Raw genomic sequence first — 7,128 nt, 5'->3', positions numbered from 1 at the left:
GTAACTACTGCCTGGTTGGTAGAATATTTTTATTGAAGGATCAGATAGTTCATCTGTGGGGGTGCTGCGGGCAGATTAGGTCCCAAGATTAGGGGAGGGAGGGGGCTCATAATTTTGTGTAAATATAAAACTCATCCTCCATCAGCTTTATACAAAATTAAATCAGCCCCAATTAAAAGTCTCGACCACAGTATATCCATCCTCATCAATACAGACTATTTCGTGATCATTTCAAATCTTCCAATTCAAGAGGCCATAACAGTTGTTGACTGTGATGGACAATGACCATTAATTATCATATACCCTTACTTGGAAACAGGAAGATACTTGTGAGGTCAAAAGACATTAATTAACAACAACCTTTAACAACAACATTAACCTTAGCATGTTATTTGTCACTGCCAAACTGTTTGGGTGTGAATGAACAGTACATCGTTCCTTTTATATCAATATCTTTGTAGGCTGGCATGCTGCAAGTGCAGCAAAAGTATCACTTCAAACTCAACTTCCATTGATCTGGGTAATGTAGCATGGGCATTACTCAGCAAACTGCTGTGGTTGAGTTTGGGCAATTGATTCTCAACCATTTTGTAACATTATTCAGGGTTTTGGACCAAACATGTACAACTTTAATTTTGGTAGGGTTTCTTTTTTTCCGTCAGTTTACACCAAAAGACATGCTACTTATGTCCATCATCCATATCATCTTTATGAAGCAAACCCGTGAAGATTCCAGGGTAGAATAGGTCTCCAGCAACCCATGCTTGCCATAAAAGGCGACTATGCTTGTCGTAAAAGGTGACTAACGGGATCAGGTGATCAGGCTCGCTGACTTGTTTGATGCATGTCATCGATCGCAATTGGATGGATCGATGCTCCTGATATCAATCACTGGATTATTTACAGACCGCCGGCATATAGGTTGAATATTGCTGAGTGCGGCGTTAAACAACAAACCAACCAACCAACCAACTTTATGAAGCAACAAGGAATTGTTTGACTACTGTTCTCAATTTGACAGTTTTGGTTTATTGGAAGTTTAGAAGAACTGTAGTCAAGAGAACATTGAAACATGGTATAATGACTACCAGGTTTATGTTAACCATAAGGACTAAAGCTTCCTCGGTGGGGTTGCTGTGTGTATTCCTCCTGGACTTGGTCGTTATATCAAACATGTTGTTCGGGGCAGAATACATGTAAGTGCAATAATCTTGAACGCGACGTTAAACACCATTTCATCAACAAGCAAGGTATAATTATATGTATTTAATTCATAGACAAGAACATCTGATAATCAAACGTCTAAAATGTTTTTAAATATTTATGCTATATTTTACTAGGACATTTAAATGTGTATTTAAAAAATTCAATACTCATGACCAATGAACAACATTTACTTGGCCTTCTCTTTTCTCTGCACATGCATGGTGCGGTGAAATCTGACAGGAGATACATTCTAATGGAAGTTAAGATAATAATTATTGCAGTGAGTTAGTTGGTTGGGTTTAACGCCGCTTTAATAACAGTATTCGGGTTATATCGCGGTGTGTCAGCTTAATGTGGGAGGAAAGCCCGAAGTGATGCAGGCCTCAGATAATTATTGCAGACCCAGGTGTCGGAACAAAACGATACAGAATGTAACAATTATGTTGTTTTGGCTTTACAGTTTTACACGGCACTGTGGCTTGTAAATAATTGAGTCTGGGCCTGACAAACCAGTTCTTGATATTATGAGGTACATCCTGACTCAATGTTGTAGAGGCTTGTGGGGGTAGCTAAGCAGTTGAGGCGTTCGCCTGTTATGCCAAAGGCCCGGGTTCGATTCCCCACATTGGTACAATGCTCATTTCTGTTGTCCACTGGCATGGTGTTGCAGGCATATTCAATCAATCTCGCTATCAACATTGTTGGGCCGAGGTTGGTGTACGGGCCTGAACATTAATAACATTTTTGACATCTTACTGTGCCCCCTATAATGTCATGAAATTGTGAAATGTATGCAGCAGTGCAATATTTACTGTTCAAAATTGATACTGTCCGAATGTTTAGCACGAGTGGTTTCGTGTAGTGTTCTCCACTCAAATACACCAAGGTGCCCAAGATTAAGTAATACTTACTTACAGTGTTACTAAAGATTTGACAAAAAGCACTTGATCAGGAAACTTCACAGATCTATTAGGATCTGGTACTAATTATGATGAAGAAATCGTATTTGTTTTACTTATATCTCACAAAATAAACATCAAAAGTCATTGGAGACAAGCACCGAACGTTCATCCGATCTCCATGCATAAAACAGTCCGTGACGAGACACAATGATGGCACTCCCTGTGTGTTTAGATTATATAGTTGCCTTGTTGGTAAATATATTATATATCTGAGTATGTATTCAGTACCAATGGGATGAGCGACGGGACTGGTGTAACGTAACACATGTAGCCGAAATCCAAAACGACGTCGAACACTTTCAGTACGTTGACGATCTTTTTAAAATCATTTAGTGTAAAGTAAAGTAAAGTAAAGTAAAGTAGAGAATAGCAGAGTAGAGTCACATATGTCATGATGCAGATAATACGACGTACCTCAGTAAGTCAGTCACAATGACAGTGCGTCATAATACATTTACATCAAGTCCTACTACAAGACGTCAAAATGGCCGCCATGATAACCCTGTCGGGAGAGATTTTGGAAGTTGTTAATTAACCTGTGGCAGTTAAAATGGCCGCCATGATAAACGTGTCGGGAGAGATTTCGGAAGTTGTTAATTAACCTGTGGCGGTTGTGTTAATTAGACACTAAGGTAAATTCTTAGATTGCTGTAGACTGTCACTGTCATCCTAGACAGGGTTCGCGTCAATACTTCGATACTGTGGATGTGCATTTCTTTGTTTTGTTCATTAAGGTTCGGTCGTAGCGAGGATATTCGTAAACGATGATGCAGTCAATTTCTCTGACGTTGCTCAGTGTGCAATGAAACGCTGAGTTTAAGATTAAAGTGAGTGAGTGAGTGAGTTGGGTTTTACGCCGCTTTGAACAGTATTCCAGTTATATCGCGGCGTGTCAGCTTAATGTGGGAGGAAAGCCCGAAGTGATGCAGGTCTCAGACGTTTACCACTTCGGTGAAACCCACGAGCACGGGTATGGTGCTGACAAACCTAGAAACATAATTGGGGCGAACCGGGATTCGAACCCACAATCATAGGTTTCTGGCGTGCCCAAGGGACGCAACTCTGCACAGCGAATCGCGGCGCCTTAGACGACTGGGCCACCCGTGCCCCCTTAAGATTAAAGGGTCTAAATGATCAGAAAGAACGCTTCTGTATGTATTCGTGCAAGGGAATTCCCAGGGGTCTCCCTAGGAGTGTGGAAGTAGTCTGTCAGTGTTGTACACATTCCAAGAACACGGTCTCGAGGAAAAACGTACGAACGTCAAATTGTGTCGTTCAAACACTTATGAACGATAATTTTGTGGTCATGTGACCGACCTCTCGTACAATTGAAAAGCTGTAAACTTCAAATTAAAACAATTATGACGAATTGTACTAAAAAATGAAACAGTGTGACACCCATGAACATTACACATTATGTATGCATCACTGACGGGATCCAGATTATGTAAGAACGTGTTTTTGAATATAAACGTGTTATGTCTATTCGGATAGAACTGTCTCATAATCAGCAAGCATGCTATGTTTATGTATTGCTTTCTCAAACCGAGAAATAAAATACCTGAATACATATTAGGGTCACAATTGTATGTACACAAGGTCAAGGTTTCTTTGGGGAGGTCCTCGTTGAAAGTATGTGTCAGTCGATATCACGTGTTGTGTGAATGCCCTCTAATTCTGTATAGTCAGCTAAATTAGTACTCTAAGATGCTTTGCTAAAATACCAAAGATGCTAAAATACACGTGACTAGGGGCTGACGTCATGACGCTGTTCGACTTACCTCCCGCCGTAAGTTAACATACCCATGGTAACGTCATTACCTTGGTTCTGTCATTCTTTTTAATCAAGATCAATTATCGATCCAGGATATAGCTTCATTTAAAGAAACAACTTGTTGGGTCATCAGCTAACATTCCCAGGGATGAAATATGCCAAGGAAGTTCATTATTATAAAACTAAGGAACTGGTTGCCGTAAAAAAATGTACTCAAGCACAAATTAGCCTTCGGTAACAATGCCCGCAGCCAGATGCTGACATGGAGAATCCTCATATATCTGAGACTAATGTTGAAACATGTCTTATAAATGCCAGAGAAATTAGATAAGATTTTTGCTGTTTTCCCGCCATGTTCGTCCCACGGTGATCGCCAATTCACTTCTGGTCACCTCGTCCCAACCCGTCGATTAATGTCAGTCAGGATAAAGTATCCTATATCTGCCTTTATTCCTCCATAGGAGAGTACACGATGAGGTATTAGTGACTAGTGAAGAAGAACGATTTTACATGGATTGAGGGTCGCTTTGGAAGTAGTGTCTGATTTTAATACCGTTAATTGGAACAGTCCTTGGTCCTCATTGGGCAGAGAAACAAGGGGATTGGCAGGACAGGAGACTGCAGACAAGATCAGTGTCGGATCTGTCTTGGAATTGGACACTGAGATCAACAGGACCGATGTTGATAATGTCACACCACAATATGTGTTTCATGATGCTTACATAAAGGCTCACATTGACGCAGGACGTGGGTCAGAAGAAACAACGTGGAAAACGTGGTCATAGTGATGCAGATGACTGAAACAAGGACAGCGTCGTGACTGTATAGGCACGCTGTCGAGCATGCAATACTGGAGTCGTCGATGTAAAGTGTAAGCACGTTTGGCCACTTGGTTAAAGAGACGATTTTGAAAACCTCAATGTTTAAACGGGTAAAAGATAATAGACAACTTATCATGCAGCACAAGCTCAGGTCAAATGAGTGGCATGTGTCAGTAGCAGGGGGTACGGGATGTTAGCAGATGAATGGACACTTGCCGTGACAATTTACCATGCTATAAGCTCGAACTTAAGTTTACTTTCAGATCATATGAAGTACACGTGTCAGTACCGGGTGTACGGGATGGTAGCAGACGAATGGACAATTACCGTGACAACTTACCATGCAATAATCTCGAACTTACGTTTACTTTCAGATCATATGAACTACACGTGTCAGTACCGGGTGTACGGGATGGTAGCAGACGAATGGACAATTACCATGACAAATTACCATGCTATAAGCTCGAACTTACGTTTACTTTCAGATCATATGAACTACACGTGTCAGTACCGGGTGTACGGGATGGTAGCAGACGAATGGACAATTACCGTGACAACTTACCATGCTATAAGCTCGAACTTACGTTAACTTTTAGACCATATGAACTACACGTGTCAGTACCGGGTGTACGGGATGGTAGCAGACGAATGGACAATTACCGTGACAACTTACCATTCTATAAGCTCGAACTTACGGTAACTTTTAGACTATATGAACTACACGTGTCAGTACCGGGTGTACGGGATGTTAGGAGATGAATGGACAATTACCGTGACAACTTACCATGCTATAAGCTCGAACTTACGGTAACTTTTAGACCATATGAACTACACGTGTCAGTACCGGGTGTACGGGATGTTAGGAGATGAATGGACAATTACCGTGACAACTTACCATGCTTTAAGCTCGAACTTACGGTAACTTTTAGACCATATGAACTACACGTGTCAGTACCGGGTGTACGGGATGGTAGCAGACGAATGGACAATTACCGTGACAACTTACCATGCTTTAAGCTCGAACTTACGTTAACTCTTAGACCATATGAACTAAACGTGTAAGTACCGGAGTGTACGGGATGTTAGGAGATGAATGGACAATTACCGTGACAACTTACCATGCTTTAAGCTCGAACTTACGTTAACTCTTAGACCATATGAACTACACGTGTAAGTACCGGGGTGTACGGGATGTTAGCAGATGAATGGACAATTACCGTGACAACTTACCATGCTATAAGCTCGAACTTACGTTAACTCTTAGACCATATGAACTACCCGTGTAAGTACCGGGGTGTACGGGATGTTAGCAGATGAATGGAGTGGAGGTCGAGATTGAAGGTCGAGAGGTGTACACGAACGTTCAGCTCGTAAAATCCCGTACAGCACTGACAACATGGAATATATTTATCATGAGGTGTTCACAAGTACAGAGATTATTTTGTGAAATATGTTTGTGACAAGACCCGATCCGAATTACGACCGCCAATGGGTCAGTAAGGTAATTGAAGCTCTGTGCAGGGTCGATAATCACGACAAACAGATGACGTTATGATGATGACGCCGGCCGACTGAATCGTATGTCTTAATTTTCAAGCGGGTAACTGTCCAATCAGATTGTTGGATTTGACGAGGAATGGGAATTGTGGATGACGGGAATTACGTATAGGATCTATGAATCGATACATGCTTGAGCATTACCTCTGAATACAGGTATAGGGCCATAAACAGGGCATACGTATACTTCATTGATGAGTGGAGGGAAATGACTCGTCCTTACTTCATGGAACTTTATGTAAAGGTAGTCCTCGAGTGAAAATGTTAAGCGCATACTCACAGTTTCATGGTATTTGTATGACCACTAATGTTTTCTACATACATGTTCTAAATGGTATGTAGTTATAACACTGCAATTTACAGAAAGGGAATTTATTGTGATTTATTTAAGGACATGTGTTAATTCATGTCTTCAAGCCTGTCGGTGTCGCTCGATTGAGTCCTCTAAAACAAGTATCAACATAAAGGTCAATGATGCATGATGAACATGTTGTTCACGACATAAATGTCATCCACTCTAATCAGAGTGTACCCAGTGGTTAAAGCCTTCACCCGAGACGCTGAAGACCCGGGTTCGATTTCGCAGATGGGTACATTGCGCGTAGCCCATTTCTGGTGTGCGGGAATATTGCTAAAAGCGGCGACAAACCGTACACACTCACGTTGGAGACATACAAGTTCTGTCACATGCTTGTACAAAGTAAATAAATATTTTATTAGTCATGTATACATGATAACATACGTGTAAGGGATGACAACAGCATAAGCTCAATGCACGATCAAAAAAGGACATATTGCAAAACTATCA

The sequence above is a fragment of the Haliotis rufescens genome, unplaced genomic scaffold (assembly GCF_023055435.1).
Source record: "Haliotis rufescens isolate VD_foot unplaced genomic scaffold, xgHalRufe1.0.p SCAF_9, whole genome shotgun sequence".
Classification (NCBI taxonomy): domain Eukaryota; kingdom Metazoa; phylum Mollusca; class Gastropoda; order Lepetellida; family Haliotidae; genus Haliotis; species Haliotis rufescens.
The sequence above is the reverse complement of the archived record's forward strand: the minus strand, read 5'-3'. Positions refer to the sequence as shown.